This window comes from Engystomops pustulosus, chromosome 2, assembly GCF_040894005.1.
Source record: "Engystomops pustulosus chromosome 2, aEngPut4.maternal, whole genome shotgun sequence".
Lineage (NCBI taxonomy): Eukaryota > Metazoa > Chordata > Amphibia > Anura > Leptodactylidae > Engystomops > Engystomops pustulosus.
Window position 1 is genome coordinate 224,123,588 of NC_092412.1, and position 13,546 is coordinate 224,137,133.

Consider the following 13,546-nt stretch of genomic DNA (forward strand, 5'->3'; position numbering starts at 1 on the left):
GCCACGTGACACGTGTCATGTCATGTAATCACCTGGACAGCAGCAGCTACCCCCACACCACAGAGGCGGCTGCTACATGCAACTAGGAATAGGCTACATTGTACTTGTATGAACAAAACAGACATGTAGTTTTCTCTGTTTGAGTCACCCCTTTAATAGCTCAGTTTTGATGTCACAATGCCGGGCTAATACACAGTGATGTCACACTACAGGGATAATACACACAGTGATGGCACACTGCAGGGATAATACACACAGGGATGTCACAGTACAGGGATAACACACACAGGGCTGTCACAGTACAGGGATAATACACACAGTGATGTCACAGTACAGGGATAACACACACAGGGATGTCACAGTACAGGGATAACACACAGTGATGTCACAGTACAGGGATAATACATACAGCGTTGTCACAATACAGGGATAATACACACAGTGATGTCACAGTACAGAGATAATACACACAGTGATGTCACAGTGTAGGGATTACTCACACAGTGATGTCACAGTACAGGGATAATACACACAGTGATGTCACAGTGTAGGGATTACTCACACAGTGAGGTCTCAGCACAGGGATAATACACACAGTGATGTCACACTACAGGGATAACACACACAGTGATGTCACAGTACAGAGATAACACACACAGTGATGTCACAGTACAGGGATAATATACACAGTGATGTCACAGTACAGAGATAATACACACAGTGATGTCACAGTGTAGGGGTTACTCACACAGTGATGTCACAGTACAGGGATAATACACACAGTGATGTCACAGTGTAGGGATTACTCACACAGTGAGGTCTCAGCACAGGGATAATACACACAGTGATGTCACACTACAGGGATAACACACACAGTGATGTCACAGTACAGAGATAACACACAGTGATGTCACAGTACAGGGATAATATACACAGTGATGTCACAGTACAGAGATAACACACACAGTGATGTCACAGTACAGGGATAATACACATAGTGATGTCACACTACAGGGATAATACACACAGTGATGTCACACTACAGGGATAACACACACAGTGATGTCACACTACAGGGATAACACACACAGTGATGTCACAGTACAGAGATAACACACACAGTGATGTCACAGTACAGGGGTAATACACACAGTGATGTCACAGTACAGGGATAATACACACAGTGATGTCACAGTACAGAGATAACACACACAGTGATGTCACAGTACAGAGATAACACACACAGTGATGTCACAGTACAGGGATAATATACACAGTGATGTCACACTACAGGGATAATACACACAGTGATGCCACAGTACAGGGATAATACACACAGTGATGTCACAGTACAGGGATAATACACACAGTGATGTCACAGTACAGGGATAACACACACAGTGATGTCACAGTACAGGGATAATACACACAGTGATGTCACGCTACAGGGATAATACTCATAGTGATGTCACAGTACATAGGTAATACACACAGTGATGTCACAGTATAACGATAACACACAGTGATGTCACAGTATAACGATAACACACAGTGATGTCACAGTATAAGGATAACACAAAGTGATGTCACAGTACAGGGATAATACACAGTGATGTCACAGTACAGGGATAATACACAGTGATGTCACAGTACAGGGATAACACACAGTGATGTCACAGTACAGGGATAATATACACAGTGATGTCACACTACAGGGATAATACACACAGTGATGTCACAGTACAGGGATAATATACACAGTAATGTCACAGTACAGGGATAATACACACAGTGATGTCACAGTACAGGGATAAAACTCACAGTGATGTCACACTACAGGGATAATACACACAGCGATGTCACACTACAGGCATAATACACACGGTGATGTCTCAGTACAGGGATAATACACACAGTGATGTCACAGTACAGACATAATACACACAGTGATGTCACAGTACAGAGATAATACACACAGTGATGTCACAGTACAGGGATAATACACACAGTGATGTCACAGTACAGGGATAATACATACAGTGATGTCACAGTACAGGGATAATACACAGTGATGTCACAGTACAGGGATAATACACACAGTTATGTCACAGCACAGATACAATACACACAGTGATGTCACGGTACATTGATAATACACTTAGTGATGTCACAGTGCAGGGATAATACACACAGTGATGTCACAGCACGGGGATAAAACTCACAGTGATGTCACACTACAGGTATAATACACACAGTGATGTCACAGTACAGGGATAATACACACAGTGATGTTATAGTACAGGGATAATACACACAGTGATGTCACAGTATAGGGATAATACACACAGTGATGTCATAGTACAGGGATAATGCACACAGTGATGTCACAGTACAGGGATAATATACACAGTGATGTCACAGTACAGGGATAATGCACACAGTGATGTCACAGTGCAGGGATAATACACACAGTGATGTCACAGCACGGGGATAAAAATCACAGTGATGTCACAGAACAGGGATAATACACAGTGATGTTACAGTACAGGGATAAAACTCAGTGATGTCACACTACAGGGATAATACACACAGTGATGTCACAGTACAGGGATAATACACACAGTGATGTCATAGTACAGGGATAATACACACAGTGATGTCACAGTACAGGGATAATATACACAGTGATGTCATAGTACATGGATAATGCACACAGTGATGTCATAGTACAGGGATAATGCACACAGTGATGTCACAGTACAGGGATAATATACACAGTGATGTCACAGTACAGGGATAATATACACAGTGATGTCACAGTGCAGGGATAATACACACAGTGATGTCACAGCACGGGGATAATACACACAGTGATGTCACAGTACAGGGATAATACACACAGTGATGTCATAGTACAGGGATAATACACACAGTGATGTCACAGTACAGGGATAATACACACAGTGATGTCACAGTACAGGGATAATACACACAGTGATGTCATAGTACAGGGATAATATACACAGTGATGTCACAATACAGGGATAATGCACACAGTGATGTCATAGTACAGGGATAATGCACACAGTGATGTCATAGTACAGGGATAATGCACACAGTGATGTCACAGTACAGGGATAATATACACAGTGATGTCACAGTGCAGGGATACTACACACAGTGATGTCACAGCACGGGGATAAAACTCACAGTGATGTCACAGTACAGGAATAATACACAGTGATGTCACAGTACAGAGATAATACACACAGTGATGTTACAGTACAGGGATAAAACTCACAGTGATGTCACACTACAGGGATAATACACACAGTGATGTCACAGTACAGGGATAATACACACAGTGATGTCACAGTACATGGATAATACACACAGTGATGTCATAGTACAGGGATAATACACACAGTGATGTCATAGTACAGGGATAATGCACAAAGTGATGTCATAGTACAGGGATAATGCACACAGTGATGTCACAGTACAGGGATAATATACACAGTGATGTCACAGTACAGGGATAATGCACACAGTGATGTCACAGTACAGGGATAAAATACACAGTGATGTCACAGTACAGGGATAAAATACACAGTGATGTCACAGTACAGGCAACTTTACTATTGATATTGTTTCCTTGGTAGGAGCTCTTCCCACAACCAGCAATGAGGCTGGATAAAGATCCTTGGGAGGGAAGGTAATTGCATATCTAGTGACATAAAATAAAAAGCATTACCTTTTTGATGATCTTTTGAGATGTACAACACATAATAAACCTATAAATAACCTGCTAAGAAGGTACATAACCGCAGTGATGAGGGGCTAAGACTGCGCCATGTGCGATTAGCTGTGACTGGATTGTGGACAGTCATTTGCATAAATTAGTTCTACAGAAAATACTGTGAGTGAGGCGCCATCTAATGGTAAGTTTTGGAATTGCTTGTTGATAGATGCATATTTTTACACTAAAATTAAAGATTTAGAAGGAGAGTTACTGATGGTATTGATGGTGCAGCCAGTAATTGCAGTCCAGTTCCAAATCTCCCGCATATCAGAAAACCCCTTAGAAACTCTAGAGACCTTTCTGTTCTTCTGTTATTCCTTCTGAAATGATTGCGCTGCGTCACTGAGGATGCCGCCATATTGGGAGAGGTCTTGTCCCAAACCCTGTGATGTCATAACGGGCAGCGATCTGTAGCTATGGAGCCTTTCTGTGGCACCTATGGCCGTCATAGCACTAGGTTCTGTCGGAAGTGTCAGATCCACTGAATTGCCAATGTACTACACTGAATCCTGTAGCAACAAAAAACGTCCAAATGTTGGAATCACCACTTTTTTTTGCCATTTTGCCATGAAAATAGAAATTGGTTTAAAAAGAATTACATTTTTTAACAATCTGTACAATAAATCTGTAGCATTATTGGTCCGGCACTATAAAGAAAAACAAAAGAAGAACTTGCCGAAAAAGTTTTTTTTTTTTTTTATCAATACCCTGCACAAAAAAGTGATCACAAAAAGGTAGGTGCCCATAAAATAATACCATTTAAAAAAAAGTCCTCATCTCTCTTAACAGAAAAATATAGAAGTTATACTTCTAAAAAAATATGTCAATGCTTAAACAAATGAGATTTTCTCCAATATTGTTTTTATTCAGTAAAATTGCTCAGAAATAAAAAAAACACATTTTTTATATGTACTGTACAGTGAATGAGTTAAAAAAAAAATCAATAGATAAAAATCCTAAACAAGAATTGAAGGGTTTGTTTTCCGACTCCCTGAAGGAGTTAATAAAATCTCAATAATTTATAAGATGCCCCAGAAATAATTATCTGTAATTATTAAATTATTATCTCTATGCACTAAATATAAGCCCCCAAATGTCCACATTACACAAAATTGTAAAATTTTAAAGCCTGTAAAATGTGACAATACAGATCTGCTGTGAATGTTGTTCCCTTTGATGCCCTGTCATTTCATGAATGTGTGATTTCCCCCGTTCCCCCGCAGCAGTCCTGCTTCCTCTTCTTCTGGCTCTGAAATGACTCAGTAGGAGAGGTGGGGCCAGTTTATGGAAGGAGTAACTCCACACATGCTAAAGTTAAGCTCTTCCTTCAAGTGTGGTACAGGAGGGAGCTTACCTAATGTTACCTATTGTATTATTATAGGTGTTCCTCTTATCTTAATAACAATTACCTGCAATTCCAACTCCTCAACTATCCAAGTGTGCATGTATAACACTTATATAATACAAATATTAGATTATATAATGTTTTTTTAGTGTCTTTTTTCTATTTTTAGAAACTCCATCCGTTCAAACATTCAAGTCCACTGGGAACCAGAACCAGAAGTAGTCAAGGAAGAAAGGCTTTTCTTTTATCAGGGCTGACAGCTGCCTAGTCTTGTATAGTATTATATTGTATAGTGTAATATTCATACTTTATGCATTGTACTTTTTATGCAAATCATCACAAAAATGTTTCTATTCTATCACATACATGATTTTTTTTCACAGAACTGAAGTCCCCAGGTCAGTAATCAGTATCTGCCTGCTGGGCAATGCCAGAGACACGACTTATAAACTTGTCTGTTATTGTATCACAGACATAGGTGCAGTTTTAAGTCCTCCATTTAATAAAAATGTGGTGGCGGCACTTCATGGACCTATCACTGCTCCAGGGACAGGAGTCCAAATAATTATATATGTAAATATGACCACCTTATGGTACTATGGGACTCCTGTCCCTGGAGCAGTGTTCAGACTGTGAATGCCACCATACGGTCTATGTTTCACATACCAAACACACTTGTGTGTCTTTCCCCTCAGGGTGGGATCACATGTTGTGCTAGTGTTGCGTTTCTTAACACCGCTGCACGGGGGGACAGGCCTCTGCTCGATCGCATATGTGTTTTTAGTGAAAAGCATACGATCGGTAACCTGTCTTGTATTGTTTAAATGACAGACAGTGGGTGCTGATTACCGATAGCATGTGTTTCAGTGGAAACACCGATGTGATGGTGCCAAGGCCCCGTGCACTAGTGTTACGTTAGGAAACGCAGCACTAACACAACATTTGACTGCTTCCCAAGGGTACAGCAAGGAGGCGTGCCAGGGGCCAATGCAACCAGCACCCAGTGTCTTGTATTGTCTAAGGCACCGGGTGCTACTTACTTTTTGCTATTTAAGCAGCTGTGAAAATGTTAATACAGGATTCAAACCAGCCAAATGCATGATAAACATGCCAAAACGCACCAAGAATGGACCATAAACTGTTCAAGAACGCAGCATGTGGCACCACTCTTAGAAGTGCCCTATTACTACCAGTTTTAGTGCACATCCCAGTAAACTGAATATGGTTTCTACACTGATGTAACTAATGCAATGTGTGTGCTATTTTCCCTTCAGCTGTTGCTAGGGGGTCATTTACTGAATAGAAAAATGTTTGCAGGAATCTATGATCTGCAAACAACATTTTCTCTAGGGCATTGGCAGCCACTTAGTAACCATGTCCATCTGACCCTAACCCCTGGCCTACCATTACTCTCAGGCTATAGAAAAATATAGATGTTAGAAAAAATAGAAGCTTGCAGCTCACCTTATCAGCCGATATTCGATAAGTAGTGATCCTATGTTCGGCATCCACATAAGCAGTGTGAACGATGCCCGGGTCATAGAACAAAAGCAAAGCCTGTGCCGCTCAAAATGGCATATTCTTTATTTAGTTCCAAAAAATAAAAATACAAAGAAAAAACATGGAATGCACCATAAGTGCTAGATAATCATGGTGTTCTCTGTTAAAAAATGCATAGTAGCGGACCTACGCGTTTCGGGCATAACCTTGCATGTTGGCCTTATTCATTACTCTCAGGCTGCCTTTATATGTGTTCACATTGCATTTTAAAATGCAAAATAAAACCTGTGAAGAAAAGGTTTTACATGCAGTCATTTAATATTGTGTTACCATCACATTAAAGCTACATTCACAGACATGTATGGGGGACGTATATATACGGTCAATATATACATCCCCCATACACGTCTATGGGCTCACGGCCCTGTACGGGAGCGGTATGGTGCAGCACACGTGTTGCACCGTACCGGTCCATAGCCCGTAGAAAGATAGGACATGTCCTACCTTTCTACGTGATATGGCGCCGTGCGCTGTATATGCCTGTGGAAAGGGGCGGGGGTGAGCTGCGCTCATCCCCTGCTCCTCTCCGCAGCGGCGATGTATGCTTGCTGTACTACGGTACGGCGGGCATACATCGTCTGAATGTAGCCTAACATAGCGTTTTGTAAACACAAAAGTTAACGCAATGCAATTAGGCAAATCTCTTCTACACAGCTGGTCTATTGTGTTTTGTGCGCCGGTGTACGATAGCCTCTTGATATATATGGATGTGAAAGTTCGCAGACTGAAGCGAGTGCGCAGGTGAGGGGACAGTCGCTTCCACTACTCGGCCGCCTGCTACCCCCTTTCATGGGTATCGGATTGGGGAAAATAATCTGCTGGCGTGGCACAGTGCCCTGATAAATATTGCCCATAGGGTCAAAATGACCCTGCAATTTGGGACTTACAGCACACATGTCCACACCTCATCTTAAATAAAAAGTAATTTGGGGCTGCATTACCGCAGAGTGGAATGCTGGTGGATAGGTGATTGGCCTCTGGTGTTACTTCATGTTGTAGTGGCCCTCAACCATAACATTATTTTTGTTCCCACTTCATATCTGTTAATTAATAATTAATACTGTTATTAATCATAATCGAATGCCTCCCCCCCACAAGAGTAGCCAGAAGTTACAGGGGTGCCCCACCGAGTAGCCAGCAGTTACAGGGATGTCCCACTGAGTAACTAACACTCACGGGGATGTCCCACAGAGTAGCCAGCAGTCACAGCGATGCCACCCAGTGTAGCCAAGGATGACACAGAGATGCCCTCCAGAGTAGACAGCTGTCACGTGGATGTCCCACAGAGTAGCCAGCTGTCACCACAATGCCACCCAGAGTAGCCAGGGATGACACAGGGATGCCTGTCATTGCACTGCTGACCCCCAAATTCTGACCCACAGTTTGTGAACCACTACATTAGAGGGTATTGTTTCCGCAAGTGGACACCACAAGTTGCATTAGGGATTGTTATAGGTCAGGTGTTGATCCCTGCGATAAGAGTATGTAGAATAGCTTAAATATAGCAGATGTCTGTGGGCTAAAGCCACAGCCCTGGCTGGTCAGTGGATCACAGACCAACTACAGTGTCCAGGACGAGATTCTGAGTATTGTAGTCATTTACTGTATTTCATTATGATGCCTGTCGTCCTATGCTCGGCACTGTGGTCGGTATCATTATGATGCTTGTCGTCCAATCCTCGGCACTGTGGTCGGTATCATTATGATGCTTGTCGTCCAATCCTCGGCACTGTGGTCGGTATCATTATGATGCTTGTCGTCCAATCCTCGGCACTGTGGTCGGTATCATTATGATGCTTGTCGTCCAATCCTCGGCACTGTGGTCGGTATCATTATGACGTGGGAGACTAGTGCACACACTGGAGGGTGATCTGGCATAGAAAGGGTTATGCGACAGACTCCTACCCCAGAGACATACCCACTAAGCAGAGCCCATGGCACATTAGCTACCACTTCATTTGCTGCGACATTCCGCTGAGTGAAATAATATTAAATCATCTCTCTACCAGTTTCAATAATCTTGTGCCAACAGTAATCTGAATTTTATCAAAAGAGAATCCCCAGTTATAAATTTCTAGGACTATCTGGGGGAAGCCAGGACATAATCACACTCCGCTGCACGGAAAGCGACCCGTGAAAGTCACAAATGTGTGACCTCCTCTGTTCCTCTCAGCGTGGTATTTCATTATGAGTTGTGCCTGGATCCATTCTCCTGTGAACAGATGCAATTGTGCAATATTTATAGGTGTGATGGGAAATGCCAATATTTCCTAAGAGATTTCAGTAGAATTCTATCCAAGTTACAGAGTAACCTTTTAACAAGTACCTTATAATAGCCATTGTTCCCAGGAAACCAGAGGAGAAATATTAAGAATTACTGAACACTTGTAAGACTTAATCAGTGAAAATGCTGCATATTCGCTCCTCTGTGAAACATAATTGCATGAATTAAAAGGTTAACGCTTGGCTAGAACACAAATCATACAGTCTTAAAGTGACATCTTATGGCTAATAGTGGATATTGCATAGGATGTGATTTAAAGGGGTTGTCCAGACAAAACTGCTTAGAATACTAATACATCTTAAAAGAAGTCATACTAACCTAACATCCCCTGCCACGTGTTTCAAAAGATTCTCGCTCTCTAAATGTCCTTGTATCCTGACCTACAGAAATGATATGCCAACACATACAATTCCCACATAAATGTCCCACTGGTATTAAGTAAGTTTGGAAAATTGTGGTCCCCAGTTTTATGGGGATATCCCTAGTACCCCCTACATCAATAAACTTTAAAATTTAACAAATCCTTTAAGTCTGAGAAGTCAAGAGAACTTTATTGGTTCAAAAAGTATGTATGCTGCCTGCGGAGAAGTCGTTCAGTAGGTGTGGGCTACATGGAGAGAAACCTGGGCACTGTTAGCCTATAGTACAGCTTATGATTTTGTTTGTATAGTGGTAGCAGAAGCTTGTTGCTGACTTTGTGATGTATGTGCAACACCCCTGCCAATGCAGTGCCAACATCGTGTTGTAAAATGATATCCTCCCTCCATTAAATAGGGTTTTCTCTGAACTTGATCAATACAGGGAGACCTCCAGTGTATGGAAATGGTATGCCTTATTATGTAACCAATGAGATGCATTGTTATTATTACAATGTAAAGAGAGTGCTGCTTGGGTAATAGGCTTGCCACCTAACAAGGGGAGGTTATAAAACCCCTTGTGGATGGAGAGCTTAGAGGTCTTTTGAGTGATCTTCATGGAAGCACAAGTGTCAGCGGCACGCTGCCCTGACACACTTGGCCTGTCTGGCAACTGGCTCCCAAGCAGACATCCACCTTTAGGAGTCTGCCTCATCCTGCTGCCTTATCCTCTTCAGCTTGAAGCTACCTTTACAAGGCTGCGAGCACCTTCTGTGGAACAGATGTTGACCCTGGGACTTGTCAAGACCCAGGGTCAACATCTGCAAAGAGTTTGTACGTTCTCTCAGTGGTTGTGTGGGTTTCCTCCGGGTCCTCCTTTTACCTCCAACACTCCAAAACATACTGGTAGGTTGATTAGATTGTGAGCCCCATTGGGGACAGGGACTGATCCGGCAAGCTCTGTGCAGCGCTACGTAATCTGTGTGTTCTATATAATTAAAGAATTATTTATTAATACTGTTACTGCTGTTGAGGCCATTGCTAAGTTCCAAATTAACAAATTAAATTGTAAGTTGAGTACTTTACATTTTCGGTCTCCAAGTGATCCTTGTGTAAGGCTGTTATCACCAATGGTGCCCCATTCACCACCACCGGGGATCACTAGGGTTGTATTTTAATCAATATCCATGAATTGTGCCTAGTACTGCGGTAAATGGGGCTCGGTTGCCGATACAGCCCGTAGACAAAAGGGACTGTATTGAGGTGAATATACTCTGTGAAGATATCTGTTGTACATAATTTTGCATAGGCTGTGCAACAAAGGAACACCACTAGTTTCTGACCATAAACTTCAGAGGCACGAATTATAGTGCTTAAAAATGTAACAGCTGTGTAGTCTAGTGGGCTGTTTATTATTTGATAAACTACAGGTTATATGTGGTATTGCAATTCAGAACACAGGCTCAGGAATTGTGACTTTTTTCCCCCTACGCAGCAGGGGGGTTATTCTACACCAGCTGGAACCTGGTGTAGAATGCATCCGGATGTGGGGTATAATAAGAGGCCAGAACCTCTTAAAATTTCGTAAGAGTGGTGCACGATTTGCCAACTCTTAATAAATTCTCCCCACTGAACCTGAGCTGCAATAACACATATGAAATTCAGACAGATGGTTTTGGAAAAAAAAACAGTAATGTTTTTGTAATCCAGGACACCCCCTCACTTTCCCTAAATAACATTACAAGTAAAAGGGCTGTTTTTACAATGGCTTTAATATTCAGCTTTAGTTGCGCATACGCTCAGTCTTGTCTCCATTGTGTCTCGTTTTGACTCCGTTGTGTCTCCGTTTCTCTTCTGTTGTGTCTTCGTGATGCATCTGTTTTGTGTCCACACAAAAACTGAAGGTTTAACATTGCTTTGAAAAAAACTGTTTTTTCAGCCTCATCAGTAAAAAAACGGACGCCGCATCCGTATTTTTTACCTACCCATAGACTTCTATTGACTTCCGTGATCCGTATCAGTGAAAAAAAATTTTTCCACAAACACTGGATCAGTGAAAATACAACCCAATGGGAAATCAATGGCTTTGTGAGACATCCGTGGAAATCACAGAACCACAGAAGTGAAAAACAATGCCAATGTGAAAGTGCCCTAAATCTAAGCCCTTGATTTAACTTTCAGTACAGGTTGTTAGTATTTTTATTGATGTGTTTTTTAACCAATATTCATCAAGAATCATACGATTCGGGCATTAATAAGAATAATTGTTGTGTATAATTGAGAAGAAGAATCAGCAGTGAATGATGGATTGGCTGCTATTGACATTCAGGCATAAAAGTTTCAAAAATCTGTAGTTACTTTGTAATTACACTTGTCAGGGAGTAAATGAAAGTCTTAATGAACGGATCTTATCTTGCAGATTGCTTATTGGTGATCTCTTTGTCACAATGGGCTTTAGTTAGTGGAGTATCTGTTTTAGTAAATCTAATATACAGTATAAATGAAAGGGAAAAGGACATACCTGAATATCCCTGCAAGTAGTAGATAAGGAGACCTGTTTTCTAGGCTATGTCCAGAACATGGCTTCCATTTTGAAAGCTGCCATATTGGATCAAGGAAAAGTTTTCCAGTCATATTGGATAAAGGGCAAATTTTTTCAATGGGAAGGTGGTCAAAGATCATATCAAACATCACAATTTTCTCAGAAATCAATTGTCGCCTTCAGATTGTGATACCTCAGGTGGTTCACAAGTTATCAACTTTCGAGATGCTAGTTCGTAACAGTTGGATCAAGAGCCTAGGGCTTTCTGATCATCACCATGGACCATGAGCTGTACCTCACAGGGAATGTTCCCTTTATTGCTGCAACTGGCTTTGTAGATTGAAGAACCATAAAAATCTGATTTCAGCAGTCGGTTTCAGAGACAATTCTGGTCTTCTCTGATATGCTGCAAGACCACCTTCTCATATGTAAAACCTGCCCTTTTAAGAAGGCAGCTATGTTTCAAAGATGACCTAAAAGACTGGTCCCCTCGCCAATTTTTTTCCTTTTATTTTCTGCAATTATAGTCGGTCCATAAAGATTATGGGTGAGACTTATCACATGATATGATAAAGGCCAAGCCCCCCCATGCAACGCCAGATACAAAAATGGGACTTTTTCTCATATATTCTGAAAAAGTCCTGTGAGAAACACATACCTTATGGGAAAAAGCATAAGAGGAACAAGAAAAAGCCAATGTGGCTAACTAGTCTTGTAAGGAAAGCAATAAGCGAGAAAGATAAGGTGTTCAAGGTGCTAAAACGTGAAGGTAGCGATGAGGCATTACAGGATTAAAAATAAATCCTGTAAAAAGCAGATCAAGGCTGCAAAAATAGAGACTGAGAGAAATATTGCCAGGGAGAGCAAAAATAATCCCAAATTATTTTTCAAGTATATAAATGATAAGAAACTAAAAACAGAGAGTGTGGGCCCCCTTAGGAATAACATGGGGGTCATGGTGGAAGGAGATGAGGAAAGGGCCAATCTACTGAATGTCGCCTTCTCAACTGTCTTTACCCAGGAAAATCCCCTGGTGGAAGACTCAATGAGGAATAATGTAAATTCTCTTTGGAATGTCAACAGTTTAACCCAGGAAGAGGTACGGCGCCGCCTCGCAACTACTAAGATAGATAAATCACCGGGGCCAGATGGCATACACCCCCGGGTTCTGCATGAACTATGTACCATGATAGACAGACCGTTATTTTTAATATTTGAAGATTCCCTGAGGACTGGTTATGTTTCACAGGACTGGCGCATAGCAAATGTGGTACCAATATACAAAAAAGGATCAAAAAGCGATCCTGGAAACTACAGACCCGTGAGTCTAACTTCTGTGGTGGGGAAAATATTTGAGGGGTTTGTTAGAGATGCTATCCTGGAGTATCTCACTGTGCACAACCTTATAACCCAGCGTCAGCATGGGTTTATGAGATTGGTCCTGACAGACTAATCTGATTGGTTTTGAGGCATTTGACACAGTGCAGCATAAAAGGTTGGTATATAAAATGAGACTGCTGGGAATAGGGGAAAATCTGTGTATTTGGGTAAGTAAGTGGCTTAGTGATAGAAAACAGAGGGTTGTCATTAGTGGCACATTCTCAGATTGGGTTGACGTTACCAGTGGAGTGCCACAGGGGTCTGTATTGGGGCCACT